General features: G+C 49.9%; 1 protein-coding gene across 1 annotated transcript in view; it reads left to right on the plus strand.

Moving 5' to 3' along the window:
- The first annotated feature begins 1,941 nt into the window (after positions 1-1,941).
- The window catches only part of ADAMTS10 (ADAM metallopeptidase with thrombospondin type 1 motif 10), a 278,682-nt gene continuing 263,695 nt past the window's right edge, over positions 1,942-16,928 (plus strand). The window contains exon 1 of the mRNA XM_086947210.1: positions 1,942-2,074. The gene's annotated coding sequence lies outside the window, so the exon portion shown is untranslated. The remainder of the gene's footprint in view (positions 2,075-16,928) is intronic.

The following is a 16,928-nucleotide window of genomic DNA, read 5'->3' on the forward strand; positions in this document are numbered from 1 at the left end:
GAAACCCTGCAGCCACTCACTGCCCTGAAAGCTAAATGGGAACTGGACCTCCAAATGGAGATCCCCGACACCACCTGGGGTGAAAATTTAAAAGCGGACCATGTTATCCTAATGTTTTAGCCAACGGGTATTGGGAGAAAAGGCAGAAGATGGATATGTCACTGTCGCCGCCCGGCCTTCTGGATGTGGGCATACAGGCTGTGTAATGGGGTCACTCAGACAAATATATATCACAACACTGCATTGACATAATATTTATCGCTGTAATGTATACGCAATGTTTTGGTACTGCAATAAAAACGATGTTACAAAAAAAAAAAGCTTGGTGTCTGTAACAATAGTGACATGTTTTTCATATAGAAACACACGAAAATGTTTGCAGCCCCACACAACAGCCAGACTCTCCTTCGGCTGAGAATCGGCACATTCTGTGTCAGATAGGCTCTTGTTTAACACTCAAATACAACAATAAGCCACTGAAAGATGACTGGTTCACTGTTGCTAAGGGCCTTTCATTGCGCAGAAACATGTTTTTAGTTACTTTTGATCCGTTTGAGATAAGAACGATATATATATATAAATATATATATATATATATATATATATATATATATATATATATATATTGTAATTACTGGGTCTTTAACTTGGTCTAGCATAGTAACATCAGAGTGAAAAGGCATGGAAGTGTTAATATCAGATGTGGTGTTACCACCTTGTCACTATCGTTTCACTTGTAATTGGGTGGTAATATGTGAAAGTGTATCAAAGCAGGTTTTACAAAGATGTAATGTCTAGTTAGTCTGACTTAGTAAGTAAGAGCTGTCTCGTAGGCCCCTATTGGCTAACTCTTTTTGAATAATTTTGCTGAATTCAATAAATGTACTATTCCCTTGAGAATTGGTTCATTTGATTTAAGGGCAGCTTCTGTTGAACATTGGAAAATGTTACGTTCCAGACACATCCGGGGCCACCTTCCTCAAACCAACAAAAATCAGGCCAATATCTTTTCATGTTTTCAGATTCAAGAAGGTTCAGGACAGGGTGGGTGGAATGTGCGTAGTCACGCTAAGCAAAGCTCCACGAAACGGTTAAAAATCTCCGCGAGCATGCAAAAGTTCTGCGAACACGCGGAATTGCTTGTTCCGCCTATTTGCAATGCTTTTTTCCTGTTCGCAAACGATGTTTGCGTGCTCAAGGAGAAATATCTTGTGAATACGCATTTTGAAAGCGCGAATAAGCAAAAAATTCCGCGATGCTGTGGATCGCGGAATTTTTGGCAATTCAGCTTTTACCGCAGAACGTAAAATTACCCAAAGTACGCAAGCGGAACGGAATTTACCGCCCAGGCCTAATCAGGACCTGGTCGTTCTTGAATAACATATATTGTTTGAAAATCATATGATTTTTTTTTTTTGATAAAGCAATTTTGCTCAATTTTCTTAAATAACTTTTAGGAGTAATTCAGCCAGCTGCAAAATTAGTTTGAACTGTTATATATATTTTTTTGTATTTGGTGTTTGAAGTTTGATATTGCAAAGTTAGACGGGCACGGATTTTTGCCAACCTTCCCAATTATTTAACCGGCCTTGACTCAAAGAGACTCAGTAAAGCACTGGCCAAACCAAACACAGTGCTGACGACTTGAAGGCGATGCGAATAGCTCCTAGCAACCAACCCCATTCGGCGCGCGCCTTCGGGGTGCAGTCTCCTTTAACGCCGGCCACCTTCTGCCGCGGTGACGTCACGGGGCCTTTTTTTTCTGTAACCTGCTAAATTCCTGCGAGTTTGGAGGCAGCGCTTGCCCGCGCTGTCTGTCTGTCTGTCTGGCAGGTCTCGGTTATTGCTTCCCGCTTCCTGAGAGCCTCCTTGGGAGGGGGCAGGGAGGGGGGAGAGAGAGAGAGGGGAGCGAGGGAGAGGAGAGAGACTCTGGCAAATGAAAGCTGGACTTCTCTCCTCACACACGAGTTCACCGGCAGGAGGCTGGGAGCGCTGCAGGAGCCGGGACGGGCTGCACACCGATGCCAGAGCCGGGGGCTGCTGCAGGGGGGACAGGCGAGTGGGGCTGCACCAGGTAACAGCTGTCACTCTCCGGCACAGTCGCTTGATTTTTTATTTTTTTGTGTATTTCTAGTTTTGCGGTGCCTCACACTGCTGCTTTTGCAGAAGGCTTCATTGCATGAGAAAATGTCCAGTTGGGTGTTGGAACTGCTTTGAATGTCTGTGTGTTTTTTTATTTTTTACTTTCCAGTGGCTACTATTTAACTTGTTGTTTAGCAGCATTTGAAAACACTGCGTTTCAGACGTTTTTGTGAGTTGCCCTACTTTTTTAACAAGAAACAATGGAACATGGAGGTGATGTGAGTGAGATGCCCACGATCACACATTGGGATCGAGTAGGGAAGCCGGGAGCAGAATTTACACGTTTTGATTCTACAATAAGAACCTGTGCCGCCGGTCTCCGTTCCCTTTGCCAGCCACCAGGAGCCCCATATAAAAGTAGCTCTGTAGTGGAAGGAAAATTCTTCATTTTTGTTTAACTTTTGGGGGGGTGGGAGGAGGGGTGGCAAGAGAAACCAGACACCTTTTGAGGAAACGTGTGGCATTCTTAGAGAGCAGCTTCACTTTTTCATAAAAGGGCAGTGTGTTAGATTAGGGCACTGCCCACTTTCACATTTTTAAAAAAACTTTTACAGTATTGCTACTTTGACAGAAATCGTTTTTCTGTCTCCAAGTACTTTACATATCTATACCTCTGACAATGCATGTCTTATGAATGGCTTACCACTGCCAGCCTCATCCAGGGCTTGGAAGCAGCCTGCCCCCTCCCTGGCTGCTGAGCATGCCTGCCGCCTAGGGTGGAAAGATTCAAGTTAACCAATTACAAATGATTTCTAGTGGATTGAAGTGTGCCACAGTGGCATTTTTTGGTCCATGGACACTAGACTGCATATATTCGGAGTAAAAAAAGCACTAAAAATAATGATGAAAACAGATGACATTAGACACCCGAAACCAGTTCCAACCTGCAACTGGAATTTTGTTCGATTGCAGTCCAGTAGATGTCTAAAATCAATGTAGCAAGCATTGTATCAATTAAAAAAACTTTTGTAACTGGTGAACTGGGATTTCTACAAGGAACCATGTCATAGAATATGATATACAGTTTAATTTACATTTATTATGTTACAGAGGTGCCCCCTTATGAATAAATCTGCCTCACGCCAGTATTCGCTGAGAGCTGTTTGTAGACACAGACGTGTGTGAGGCTGTTAACGTATTGTGTTGTTTTCAGGGCACAATAGCCCCCCCCCCTTTCTTGGAAAGCATCCCCACTTGTGGTGTATGAACACTCAAAGGGGGTCTTTTGCTGCACATTGCAGAGGACGCTTGATCGACCCGGCGTGTCGTGTCAGCTCTATAGCCCTCGTAGCCTGTGGTCGCTTCGAAGCGCTGAGGGGCATGGCAGCCGGGGTTGTAAACGGAGGCGGTGGGGTTTGCGGGGCCCATGCCCGCCCGCAGGGTAAGGACTGCAGGACTAGGCTGGCTATAAATCCCACGGGGGTGCAGGGCGAGCAGGCTAGGCTTGCTCCAGGGAAGACCCCCACCTCCCTGTCTCCCATGCTGCAAAGGAGGATAGAGGGGGCTTGGCGAGGAGAGGAGGAGAGATCAGGTGAGAAACGATAATGTGACCTGCAGGTTTGTGAGGGCGACCACCACCCGTAAGGTCATTATGGGCACTGTTTCATGCTCTGGGCTTTTTGTGTGATGGCCCGAACGCATTCTGGGAGTTGTAGTGCTATTTTGCTTCAACTGAACTAATTAGACTAACACACCGGAAATCATGCTTTGTAGGTGAAACCTTCAGGCCTGTGGACAGTGTCTGCAGTGACCTGGAGGTAGATGATCACCCTACGTTTTCTGGGTGCCTACAATGTGCTGGTCCTGCTTTGAAATCCTTGTAGTGGGGGTGATAGATGAGGGGTCTTGGATCTAAGGAGGAAACTTGAGAAAAGATAGAAGAGAACAAGCATATGCAATGCAATCGGTCTCGCCTTTGGGACCTTGTCTGTATTTAGCTAAGCAGCACATTAGCCTGGGTGTTAAAACATCTCCTGTTCTTTAACAAGGAGGGAAAGTAAGCACCAAATTGCGTGGCACGCCAGGTATGCGAACACATGGAGAGAAATATTTACTTTCAGCTGGAAATGGTATAGTCCAAAGCTTTGCTTTTAATATAAAATCTGGGCCTTCAGTGGTCATATCACTGAAAATACACGATCTGAAAAAAATATTATTGTCTACGGGTGCTCGTGGAAGGCCATTTCTATGGACTGGAATCTAGAAAATGCTAAAGAGATTCTGGTAGTTTACTAACCTATGCTGGTCGTTTTCTATCAAGAAAGTTAAATAGAGGCAGTTGCCAGAAAAAAAACCAGAAAGTAATTCTGGTATTTTACTGACCTATACTGGTCGTTTTCTATCAAGATTGTTAAATAGAGGTAGTTAAACAAGCAGAAAGCAATTCTGGTATTTTACTGACCTCTACTGGTCGTTTTCTATCAAGACAGTTAAATAGAGGCAGTTGAAAAGGAAAAAAGTCCGTAAGCGGAAGCAGAAAAGTCCTAGGGCTGATGCCCAGAGCCCACAAAGTACATACACATATAAGTATTTACTAAAGTATATACAAGAGGTCTCGAATGCTTGACCTAAAAAGGGGGGTAAGGGAGGCATTCATCTAAGGGATCTGGCATGATGGCTGTCCCTCATAAAGGACGTCATGTGATAGTCAGCGGGGGCTAATCACGTAAAAGAAACCAGGAGAAATTGTACTTAGCAGAGTGTAGTCTGTGTTCAGCTACAGCAGCTCTGACTATGTAGTACCGACTTGTCACTACCTCTACATTACACATAGTACTGTAAAATCAGTGCTCCTGTGTAGTCGCTGGTCGTGTGAGGGGTATTTAAGCAAACACTGTGTGCTTTCTACCATGATAGGAAGCACATTCTTTTCAACCCCCTTGAAGGTGGATCCTTTTGATTTTGTATGAATTTCTGCGGAGGACGTATCCACCTCTAGTGCCCACGGAGGGCACTCCCTCTCCACTCTCTAATCTTGTTTTTTGTAACCAAATAGTGTTCTCCAAGCAGTTGGAGTTTTCTCCTGGCTCGTGAGCAACATCTCTGGACACTTTCTGTTCAGCACCCATTAGTTGAGAGGGAGCCCCAAACAGAAAAGACGCAGGTTGGAATTTTATTTGAGATCCATCCTACCGAGAGTAGGCTAATACTGAGGGTGTATCTCCGGCACCATGAACCTGGAGAACTAAGAGCAAGGGAGTGGGTATCCTCAAATGTTGGCAGATTTCCTGTTATGGTGCACCTCTAAATGAGGACCTTAATGTCTAAACTCAGATATTTTTTAAATACTTGTTCAATTTCTTAATGGCCACATTTGCCACTTACCGTTTCCTTTACTAACAAAGTACACTATTAATAAAACAGAACTTCAGCTAAGTTTTTTCAAGATTTTTTGTTGTTGTTGGATCCACCATAGATTGTCTACGTTTTTATGGAAGGAAGTTGAGGTTCCTGGTTTGGGGAGCATTATGAGATCCCACGTCAGACCCAAGGGGCTGCGATGCGGAGTCCTGCGTTATAGTCAAGGACGTCGTCAATGAGAGAATTGCGAAGCGAAGTCCTGCGTCACAGATGCGTTGTCCACCAGCGGTTCTGAAGAAGCTAAGTGGCATTTTCAGAATTATGACTTAAAATATGAATTTACCATTAAAGAGGACTTTTAATTACAATTCCTTAGAGACCATATTCTACATCCCTACCTCCTTCCAATTGAAAATTAGCATGTATTATATGCTGTTAGTTAACCCAATGTTATCTTACGGGACAGGCAGGCCTTGCAGTAGCGAAAAATGAGTTTAAGAGTTTTTCACTACCAGGACATGTAAAAGCTGAAAGTACATGTCCAACTTATTGAATACACTGCAGCCTGTCCTTAGGGCTGTTTAGAGCCTACCCTAAGGGTGACTGATTTGTATTAAAAAGGAAGGTTTAGGCATGGCAAATGGTTTATTTTGCCAGGTCAAAATGGCAGTTTAAAACAGCACACACAGGCTGCAATGGCAGGCCTGTGACACGTTTAAAGCGCTGCCCAAGTGGGTGGCATAATGAGTGCTGCAGTCCCACTAGTAGCATTTCATTTACAGGCCATGGGTACCTGTAGTATCATTTTACAAGAGACTTACAAGGAAATTAAATGTGCCAATTTGAAGTAATCAAATTTCACCATGTTTAAAGGAGCGAACACAAGCACTTTAGCACTGGTTAACAGCAACAAAATGCGCAGAGTCCTAAAAGCCAACACAAACAGGTTCAGAAACGAGGAGGGTGGGCAACAAGTTTGAGGGTGACCCTGCAGAAAGGGTCAAGTCCAACAGACCTTCATTAGACTCTTGTACATGCTCTGTATTTCATTTACTTGTTGGTCATGATGTAAAATGTGGTGTTTGCGAGGTTGCAGAGACATTCAAATGGACTTTGTAGTTTATTTTAATGGGACGGTCATAAATGAGGGATAGTGTGGAGGATGTTATCTCTTCCTCTATGAGCTTTCCCTCTGCGGTGCCCTATCTTCTCTATCTAATAAAAGATATAGCGCTCCATACCTCACTTCTGCTGTTTCTAAGTGCTATAATTAACACACGTTACGATTACAGAATGTACTGATTTTGTAAGGATGCAAGGCTGTGTTCGGCTTTGTTGGGATTTGAAGTTTTAACCTGCAGATCACTGCAGGTTTCAGTGGTGGGCAATCAGCTCACTGAGCCATGCTGCAAGAAAAACTGCACGCGTATCTTAGATGTCCAACATACAGGCCCAAGAATGAACTCCTTTGTCTGGTTTTCAGCCAGTCCTGGTGGACCGCGGACTAGCCTTTCTGTGCAAAGAAGTCCCGTGTTTAATGAAAGGAGAACTTAACTCTACCTGCATCGCTTGAGTGGAAACCAAAAAAGCCTTTTGTCAAGACATGATCCTGCACGAGGTGTGAAAGGTCAGCACAGCTTCCCTGTGAAGCTGGGATGGGGGGTAAGGATCAGGACAAAGGCACATGGTTCCCACAACATGGCCAGGAGGAGGTTTGTTGCTAAGAAAAGGCACTTGCTTAAAGTGCTTTCTACACAACTGTGAAAGCTTTCCAAACACATTATGTCTGCTTCCTATAAGATTTAAAGGAGTCCTATACCAAATGTGAATGGTTAAACCAGACCTACAAGAGCAGGCAGCACCAATTGCTAAATGCAAGATAGCTTGGATTCTTTTTTCAAGAGACAATGAAAATCAAATGCCTACTAAAACACATTATATGTAAAATAACTGCTCTATGTAAGGAGGTGTTTATCTGGAATCATAACTTTCACATAATCACCGCACAAATGTACAAGAGCAATAACAGTGGAAACTAATTGTGTATCAGTGAAACTATTCACTTTATAATGCAGTGTTTCAGCCATTCTGCTAGGATTCAGATCTGTACTCTTGCTAGCTTCATGAGGTGTTTTCAGCAGACTCATAGCTCACTGAGCTACTTTTCAGGATAGGAACTTGTGATCAGCAACTTAGCAGTTTGTGGGCAGCAGGTGATACAAGGCTAGCTACAAAAAATGCTGGAACAACTCCATACTCTTATTAGGAAAAAGCAAATATATTGTAGAGAAAATACAGAGCTCTTCAACAAGCACATGGACCCTCTAAAATGAGTCTGTCTTGCTGGGATGCAAACTTCTGCCCTTCACACCGCAAACTTCTGGGGGCATTCTTAGGGAGGCAACATTTTAATAGCGGTGCAAAACTTTAAAAGAAAAGTGGAAGGATACTTCCTCTGCCCTAGGCGCTGGCAACCACTGCTACACCGCTGCACTTCTGTTCTCAATTTCAGAGTGCCTCATCAGACATACTAATAAATATGTCTTATTAGATTTTCCATAAATTACCGACAAACTGATATTCTAATTAAATGCACCACTCAGAGCCATTATTTGTTTTTTTTCTCTAGAGCGAACCCAGTGGCGGGCGCCACAGATAAGCGTGGTGAGGCGATGGGGAGGGGGGGGGGAGGGGGGGGGAGCGGGGTGGGAGTGGGGAGGAAGTAGTCTGAATAGGTATAATTAAATAAATAAATAAATAACACCTATTCCGTCCGTCTGCTGGCTCCTCCGCCCCCTACGCCGCGCCTCAACCCGCTTACCTGTGCCAGCCACGGCTGAGAGAAGGTGGTCCTCTGGCTAACAGAGCATCAAAACCTTCACCTACAGTTAAAATGCTTGGATAGCTCTGTCTTGTCACTTTAGCTCTCTCCTCCATCTCAGCAGGGGCGTAGCTTGGTTAGAAAGATTTGAGGGGGGGGGCTTGACATTTCCCAACAATCACGCTGGTTAAAATACACTATAAGCCAGGCGGGAGGGGGCCTTAAGGAGCAGTAGGAAGGGAGAGGAGTGCAGATTGTGAGGGGTAGTTAAAACTCAATTTTGGGTCACATAACCATTTTATGACCTTTAAAACAGACGTGTGTGTGTGTTTGAGTTTGTCTGCAAGTGTATGTAAAAATCCCAGGTTTAATCCGACAAACACCCCACCGTACCCGACTTGAAGCATCTGTATGCAAACTATTTACTACAGAATACATTTATTAGAGGGGTGTAAACCTCCCCCCCCCCCCCAGGCTACACCCCTGGCTCTGAGGCCCTTTCTTCTCCTCTTCCTGTCACACATTCTCTCTGTCTTGTTAGTAATGTTTTTCACATTTCCTGTTGCTATTTTTACTCTCTCTCTCTCACTCTGTTTCACTTGATCTCTTTCTCCTTTCCGTTCCCTCTTCTCTTCCTTTTCTTGTCCTTGGCTATACTTTCTGTGCTTCTCTTCCTCTTTTTCCCTGCCCCAAAGTCCCTTTCTTTTGTCCTTCACCTCCCCCCCCCCCCCCACCCACGTACCCATGCCTTCTGTCTCTCCCCTCTCCTTCCGTCGCCGTCTGGCTCCTCCTTTTCTCCAATTGTTGATATAAGCCGAAGATAATCCCCATCACGTTTCTTCTTCCTAGTTTTAAGTAAGCCCTCAACAAAAAAGAAGTTTATTTTGTAAGTAGAAAGAAAACACCTCTCATGCCAAAACGGCTCCTGTTTCCCTGGTTCCCCCGAGGCCTGTAATTACAGAGCCTCCCACTGCTGGGGGATCATTGGTGCTGCAGAATGAAGCCTTGAATGTGACCAAGTATGTAAACAAGCTCCCAGCTGCCTGAGGATCTTGTCGGGGCGCTAAGTGCCTGGAAAGTGCAGTTGGATCAGACTGCTAGGCCCTGGCAGTGCTTAATATGTGCAGGTGGCGGGCACTTATATCGGGCACCAGGACTTACTTTTCACCACCAGACTGTTTCAGAGCAAGAGAGAGAGAGGCAAAAACCAAAACAGATGAACACACTGGTATAGCTAAAAGCAGATATGAAAACGAATCTGTTAGAGTGAACTAAAGAGACTAAAAGCGTAGGGTGGCAGTCTAGAATTGTGTTTCCGAAGCTGTGAGTCGGCCACCAGCTGAGTTTTGGTAGGTGGTGAAAATCCAAGCAATAATGAAGAGGTCTTAAAATTCTGTTTTTGTCTTGTCACATTTGCTGCGCTTCAAAGACAGAGGTCAAATGTCAGGTTATGTCTTCTGACAAATTGCTGCATATTTTCTTGACATTGAGATTGGTGTGTACAAACTCCTCTCACATTGCAGTCAGAGAAAGAAAAGTAAAGCGAATTATGTGTCAACCGTGCTGGTGTACAGGAAGTGTGAGAGGAAAAACGGTAGGATGTTATTTTTGCAACACACAACAAAGTGTAAAAATCTGTAAAAACGCCTCCGCGCGCTGACGTCAGTTCTTCTTTTTTCCGCGCCAGTAAGCGCAGATCCGAAGAGCAGTACTCCGGTCTTTTGACCAAGTTTGTTAACTTTCTAATCTCTTTTTGGTGCCTGGTAGGATGCCCGGTTTCAAGAATTGTGACGGTTGTGACCGCACGATGTCGGTCACGGACCATCACTGACTCTGTCTCCGGTGCCTGGGCCCCGACCACGACGTGGACGCCTGCGTCGACTGCCGGGCTCTCACTAACAAGGCTAGACGGGAGCGGTCCCGCAAGCTGCTTGAGCTCCGGGTGTCGGCCCCGCGTCGGGAGCGGTCCCGGTCCGGCCGGAGGTCCAGGGAGCGTTCGAGGGAGCGGTCGCGGAGCCGCGCCGAGCGCTCCGGAAGTCGTCACCATTCGTCGGGCTCTTCAGGTAAGAAACACAAGAAGTCGGGGCGTCGTCATCGTACCCCCGACTCCCCCCGACGCTCGCGCGACGCGGCCGGGGGTTCGGGTGCCCGCGGCTCCGCGAGAGTCGCCGGCGCGGCCTGCCCCATACCCTCCGGTCCCTGGGCACGGTGCGACGCCTGAGGAGATTGAGGTGTTCCTCATGGCCATGAGGACGCTCAGTTCTCCGACGGGGCCTACGGCGCCTTCGGGCCCAGTGCTACCGTCTGAGGGCCCTAGCGGGTCGGGTGTCCCTGGCTCGACGCCATCGGGTGCTTCGGCCCCGGTGCCGTCGACGGCTCCGACCCCGGCGCCGCAAGGGTCTTCGGGGTCGACGCCGGCTGGTCTACCGGCCGCTCCGGCGCCGATTCCATCGGGGTTACCCCCGACGCCGTCCCCGCGCGGCGCCGGTTCTCCTGAGCCGGCTTCGGCCGGCGCCGGGGCTCCGACGCCGGCTCCGGACGGCGCCGTCCCCATACCCTCCCCGAATCCGGACGCGGAGTCGGACCGACGTCGCTCGACGCCGGGCTCGACGCCGATGGGGCCTGTGAACCCCAAGGAGCAGGTCTACATCGTTGACTCCGAATATGGAGATGATGAAGAGTACGGGGAAGGTTGGGAGGGGTCTGAGGACCCTCTGTCACGTGAGTGCCAATATGACCCGGACTGGACAGGTGATTTGGGGGATGCCAGTGGTCTGGACGACTCTCCTAACCCTGGCTTTGTCTCTCCTCCTTCCGTGGCGTCGGAGGAGGGAGCTGCATATTCAGTGGTGCTGATGAGGGCTGCCAAGGCCTTACACCTTGAGCTCCCCGTCGCGGCCGTGAGGCCTAACATCCTCACTGAGGTCTTCAAACCGCAGTCATGCCCACAGGAGCCACTGCTGCCGTTTAACGAAGCCTTGTCAGACGTTCTGTTGGGCACGTGGTCCAGGCCCGCTTCAGGTTCGCCTGTTGATCGGAACGTGGCCAGACGCCACCGTCCTTGTCCGGACGACCCCAAGTTCATGTCCACCCATCCCACCCCCGAGAGTCTGGTGATCCAGGCCTCGACCTCCCAGACCGCATTCCCGTCGGCCCCGCCCGACCGGGAATCTAAGAGGTATGACCAGTATGGCAAGAAGGTCTTCTCGTCCCTGAGTTTGGGACTGCGGTCTTGCAACACCGCTTGCCTCTTGGGCCGCTACACCCACTCTGTGTGGGATACGGTCGCGGAACTGCTGCCAGAATGCCCCATGGAGGTGCGGGCAAAACTTGGCAAGGCTGTGGCTGAGGGCCGAGACGCAGCTAAATATTTTATACGGTGTGGTCTTGATACGACCGACTCGCTAGGCAGAGCGATGTCCACGACGGTGGCGATTCGTCGCCACGCCTGGCTGAGATCCGCCAACCTTTCGGCAGATGTCCAGAATGCCTTGATGGACATGCCGTTCGATGGCTGTCGCCTGTTTGGTGACAAGGCGGACCACGCGCTGGAACGCTTCAAGGACTCCAGGGTCACGGCCAAGTCCTTGGGTCTCTCGACCCAGCGCCAGCAAACGGGTTCGTTTCGCTCCTTTCGTGGCCAAGGAAGGGGCGTCCCCACACGTGCTGCCAGCCACACGCCGCAACAATCCTTTCAACGCGGTGGCGGCCGTGGAAACCGCCGTGGAGGCGGTCGGGGTCAACGGCGGGGTCAGGCCACACCTCCCCCCGCAGCATCTGCCTCCAAATCCTACTAGTCCGTGCTTTCAGGCCCATGTGACGCCGGTGGGTGGCAGGGTTCGCCATCACCACGCCCGCTGGCGCACAATCACATCGGACAGGTGGGTGCTGCAACTCGTCCGAAGGGGCTACTCCCTCCCCTTCGAGACCACTCCTCCAGCCATGCCACCGCAGAACCACCGTGTGTCGGGGGACCACTTGACACTTCTGCAGGAGGAAGTTACGGCCCTCTTGGCCAAGGGGGCCATCGAGCGCGTTCCTGGGCCAGAAGTAGGGCGGGGTTGCTATTCCCACTACTTTCTGGTGCCCAAGAAGGACAAAGGGGGCCTACGTCCTATCTTGGATCTACGGCACGTCAACGGCTTCCTCCGGAAGGAGAAGTTCAAGATGTTGACATTAGCTCAGGTCTTGGCTGCTCTAGACCCGCAAGACTGGATGGTAGCGTTGGACTTGCAGGATGCGTATTTTCACATCCCCGTCCTGCCGGCCCACCGGCGTTACCTGCGGTTCACGGTAGGTCAGGAGCACTTTCAGTTTATCGTGCTCCCCTTCGGCCTTACCAGAGCCCCACGGGTGTTCACAAAGGTGATGGCGGTGGTCGCAGCCCATCTGCGCAGGTTAGGGGTTTCAGTCTTCCCCTACCTAGACGACTGGTTGTTGAAGGCGGGCTCGCCCCAGACAGTCTTCCACCACCTTCAGATGACGGCAGACCTCTTGCACGACTTGGGGTTCTCCATCAATGTGCCGAAATCACATCTGTGTCCCTCTCAAAAGCTCCTTTTCATCGGAGCGGTTCTGGACTCGGCGCAGTTTCGGGTTTATCCTCCGGAACGGCGGGTCCGGGATATACAGGCTTTGATTCCCATCTTTCAGCCGCTATCCCGGGTTTCGGTCAGGTTGACGCTGCGGCTGCTGGGGCTGATGGCTTCCTGCATCCTTCTGGTGCATCACGCCCGGTGGCGGATGCGGGCTCTGCAGTGGGACCTGAAGTTTCAGTGGGCCCAGCATCAGGGCAACTTGTCCGACCACGTCTTGATCTCGGAGGGCACTGCGAGACAACTGCAGTGGTGGCTTACGGACCGCGATTGGGTCAGAGGCAGATCCCTCTCCCTTCCCCAACCAAGCACGTTGTCGTGACGGACGCGTCCCTCCAGGGCTGGGGTGGCGACTTGGGAGAGGCAGAGATCAGAGGCATCTGGTCTCCGGCGGAGTCCCGGCTCCATATCAACCTGTTGGAGCTACGGGCGATTCGTCTAGCACTGAAGGCATTCCTCCCCTTTGTCAACGGGAGTGTAGTGCAGGTGTTCACAGACAACACCACCGCCATGTGGTACTGCAACAAACAGGGTGGGGTGGGGTCGTGAACCCTTTGCCAGGAGGCTCTGCGCCTCTGGCAGTGGCTGGAACGTCAGGGCGTGACTTTGACGGTTCAACACCTGGCAGGTTCTCTGAACGCCAGGGCGGACGAACTCAGCCGTCGGTGCTCGATGGATCACGAATGGCGTCTGAACTCGGACGTGGCGCAAGGCCTCTTTCTGCAATGGGGAGAGCCTTGGTTAGATCTATTCGCCACAGAAGAGAACGCGCAATGTCATCAGTTCTGCGCGTTGGAGTTTCCAAGACGGCACTCGCACGGCGACGCCTTTCGGCGCGAGTGGAGTTGCGGTCTGTTATACACCTTTCCGCCTATACCACTTCTGCCCAGAGTGCTGAAGAAGATCAGGCGCGACCGGGCCCAAGTTATCCTTGTGGCTCCGGACTGGGCTCGAAGGTACTGGTATCCCGAGCTACTCAGCATGTCAGTCGGTCCCCCGATCCGCCTGCCCCTAGGAGGACCTTCTGTCGCAGCAGCAGGGGACGGTCCTCCACCCGAACCTGTCCAGTCTCCACCTCCATGCTTGGAGATTGAGCGGCGGCAGTTGAGGCCATTTGACTTGCCTCCTGAAGTCTGTGATGTCATTCTGGCAGCCAGGCGTCCCTCCACAAAGTCAGTATACGCCTGTCGGTGGAACAGATTTGTGGCATGGTGCACAGCAAAGGCTGTGGATCCTCTCTCTGCCCCTCTTTCCGAGGTTCTTCTTTTTCTTCTCTCTCTTGCCCAGCAGGGCTCTGCTCTGGGCACTATCAAGGGCTACCTTTCGGCCCTTTCAGCCTTTCTAAGGCTTCCTGATCAGCCTTCTTTGTTCAAGTCCCTGATTGTAACGAGATTCTTGAAGGGCATCACACACATGTATCCACCTGTTCCGTTTGTGATGCCTCAGTGGGACTTGAACCTGGTTCTAACCTTTCTGATGTGTGCTCCCTTTGAGCCCCTTCATTCTTGTCCTCTCCGTCTCCTGACTTTAAAGACGGCTTTCCTGGTTGCCATCACCTCTGCCAGGAGAGTGAGTGAGCTCCAGGCTCTTTCTGTCCAACCTCCTTTCCTGTCCATTCATCCTGACAAGGTGGTTCTCAGGACTAGACCTTCTTTCCTGCCCAAAGTAGTTTCTGCTTTTCACATCGGGCAGTCCATCACCCTCCCCTCCTTCTTCCCGCCTCCGCATCCCTCAAAGGATGAAGAGCGGCTCCATCGTCTGGACCCAAAACGTGCGCTTTCATTTTATGTGGATCGCACACGCCAGTTCCGGGTGGATGACCAACTGTTTGTTGGCTACGTGGGTGCGAAGAAGGGACGGGCGGTGCATAAACGGACCATCTCTCGGTGGGTCGTTCTGTGCATCAAAGCGTGCTACTCTTTGGCTCGGAAGGAGCCTGCTGTTGGGCTGAGGGCCCATTCCACTCGGGCCACGGCGGCTACTACTGCCCTGGGCCGGGGAGTCCCTTTGCAGGACATTTGCCAGGCAGCTACGTGGGCCTCGCTGCACACCTTTGCGAGGCACTACTGCCTGGACAGTCAAGTCCGGAGGGATGGCTTCTTTGGCCGTTCTGTCCTCCAGGACTTTCTGGTGTAGGAATGTATTGGTTCGCAGACCCACCACCGGGGTTGGTATTGCTGGGGTATCTATTCTAAGGTAAGGAATCTAACACTAACGTGTTTCTTTCAGATGAACAAGTTACTTACCTTCGGTAACGATATATCTGTAAGAAACATTAGTTAGTGTTAGATTCCTTACCGAACCCACCCATCCTCCCCGTTCTGCGAACTGATACCTAGGGTTAAGGACATCCCTTTCAGGGCCCTAGTTTCAAATGGCACCAGTGTTGGTTCTCACATGGCTCTGCGTTTTCTGGCGTGGAAAAGCTGTGTACAAAGAACTGACGTCAGCACGCGGAGGCGGCGTCTATATACTCCAGCGACGTCATCACGGCGCACGACGACGGTCGCGAAGCCGCAGGGGACGCCTGCAGACGACGCCTACCGACGCGCAGGGGTACTGCTACGCAAAAGTTTCCGGATCCAGACTGACGCCTGGGGATATTCTAAGGTAAGGAATCTAACACTAACTAATGTTTCTTACAGATATATCGTTACCGAAGGTAAGTAACTTGTTCTTTCAGCAGTTAGGAAAGCCAAAATGAAGCACTTTTTTTTGTAATGCTGAAGTGTGATGGAAACCGTGGGCCCAATTCATTTAAGATACTTCTGTGTAGGAAAGTTACGAGTGCGGAGTATCCGCACTGCAGTTCTCGGTGAGGATATTCCGCCCCCAAATGGAGAGACTCCGCACTCATCACTTTACTACACATGAGCACCTTTGTGAATCAGACACACAGAGTTTTAATAGGATCGAACTAATCAAGGCAGTTTACTTGGTGATGCTCAAATCATAAATATTCACTGAAACCCGATTTCCACCCATTGTTATTTGTCTGCAATATAGTAGGTCTGTGCAGAGGCGCAACTAGAGCCGAATTTCGGGGGGGCTAAGAAAAAATTTCGGGGGGGGGGGCTGAACCTTTATTCAGTAGGCAGAGTGGAGCTGCAGGGGCTCTTAGAGGGGGGTGACACAACTGCAAGGCCTAATTAACATTCACATGGTCTTTTAAAGACCTGTGAAACGTTCGGGTGCGGCTCTGTGTGTGCCGGGGATCTGTCTCATCCCGGGCTGCCACAAACGACGAGGGGGGGGGGAGGGGCTGAAGCCAGGTGAGTCCAATGGGTGTTGCGCGCCTGGGTCTGTGCAAATGTTGTGGCCTTTTAAATGGAAAATGTGCTGTCTGTAAATGACACTGTGCTTCCGCACGAAAATTGGTTTGTGGTTCTAAAACGTTTGGGAAGCACTGGTCTAAAAGAAAGAAGCATGAGGTGGAGCCAAGACTACCTACCGGTGGGGTTCTTTCGTCCGCTACACTTTATTGGCCCTGGGCCCAATGTTACTGAGGCCAAGAGGCGTGAACGGCAGGACAGAAGAGTTACAAAACACAGAACACTCAAAGAATTAGGGCAGAGAGATGCGCACTGAAGCAGTCTGGCGCTTGCATACCTTTCTGGCAGGGCGCTGAGGCCTAGGCCTGAGATGCACAAACAGTGGTATAGGAAGGCATGGGCATTGGGCTGGAATACACTGGCACCAGGGCCGGGAGGAACTGGCACAGGAACAGGGAAATGCTGGCACTGCGACAGGAGACACTGGCACTGTCAGGAGACGCTGGCACTGTAACAGGGAGGTGCTGGCATTGGGACAAAGATACGCTGGCGCTGGGACAGGGAGGCACTAGCACTAGATGATTGAAACGCACACTGGAACCAGGAGACACAGGAAAGGAATAGGGAAATTGTTAGAACTGGGGGTCTCTAGTTGGCAGAGGTAGGTACCACTGTCCAAATAGGGACTCTTGATTCTAGTCAGGGTAAGGAGGAAACCCTCTGAGATAACCCCTGCTCACCCTCTAGGTAGCTTGGCACGAGCAGTCAAGGCTATTCAGGGGGCAATGTGTAAAGTAT

This window comes from Lissotriton vulgaris, chromosome 12, assembly GCF_964263255.1.
Source record: "Lissotriton vulgaris chromosome 12, aLisVul1.2, whole genome shotgun sequence".
Taxonomy (NCBI): Eukaryota; Metazoa; Chordata; class Amphibia; order Caudata; family Salamandridae; genus Lissotriton; species Lissotriton vulgaris.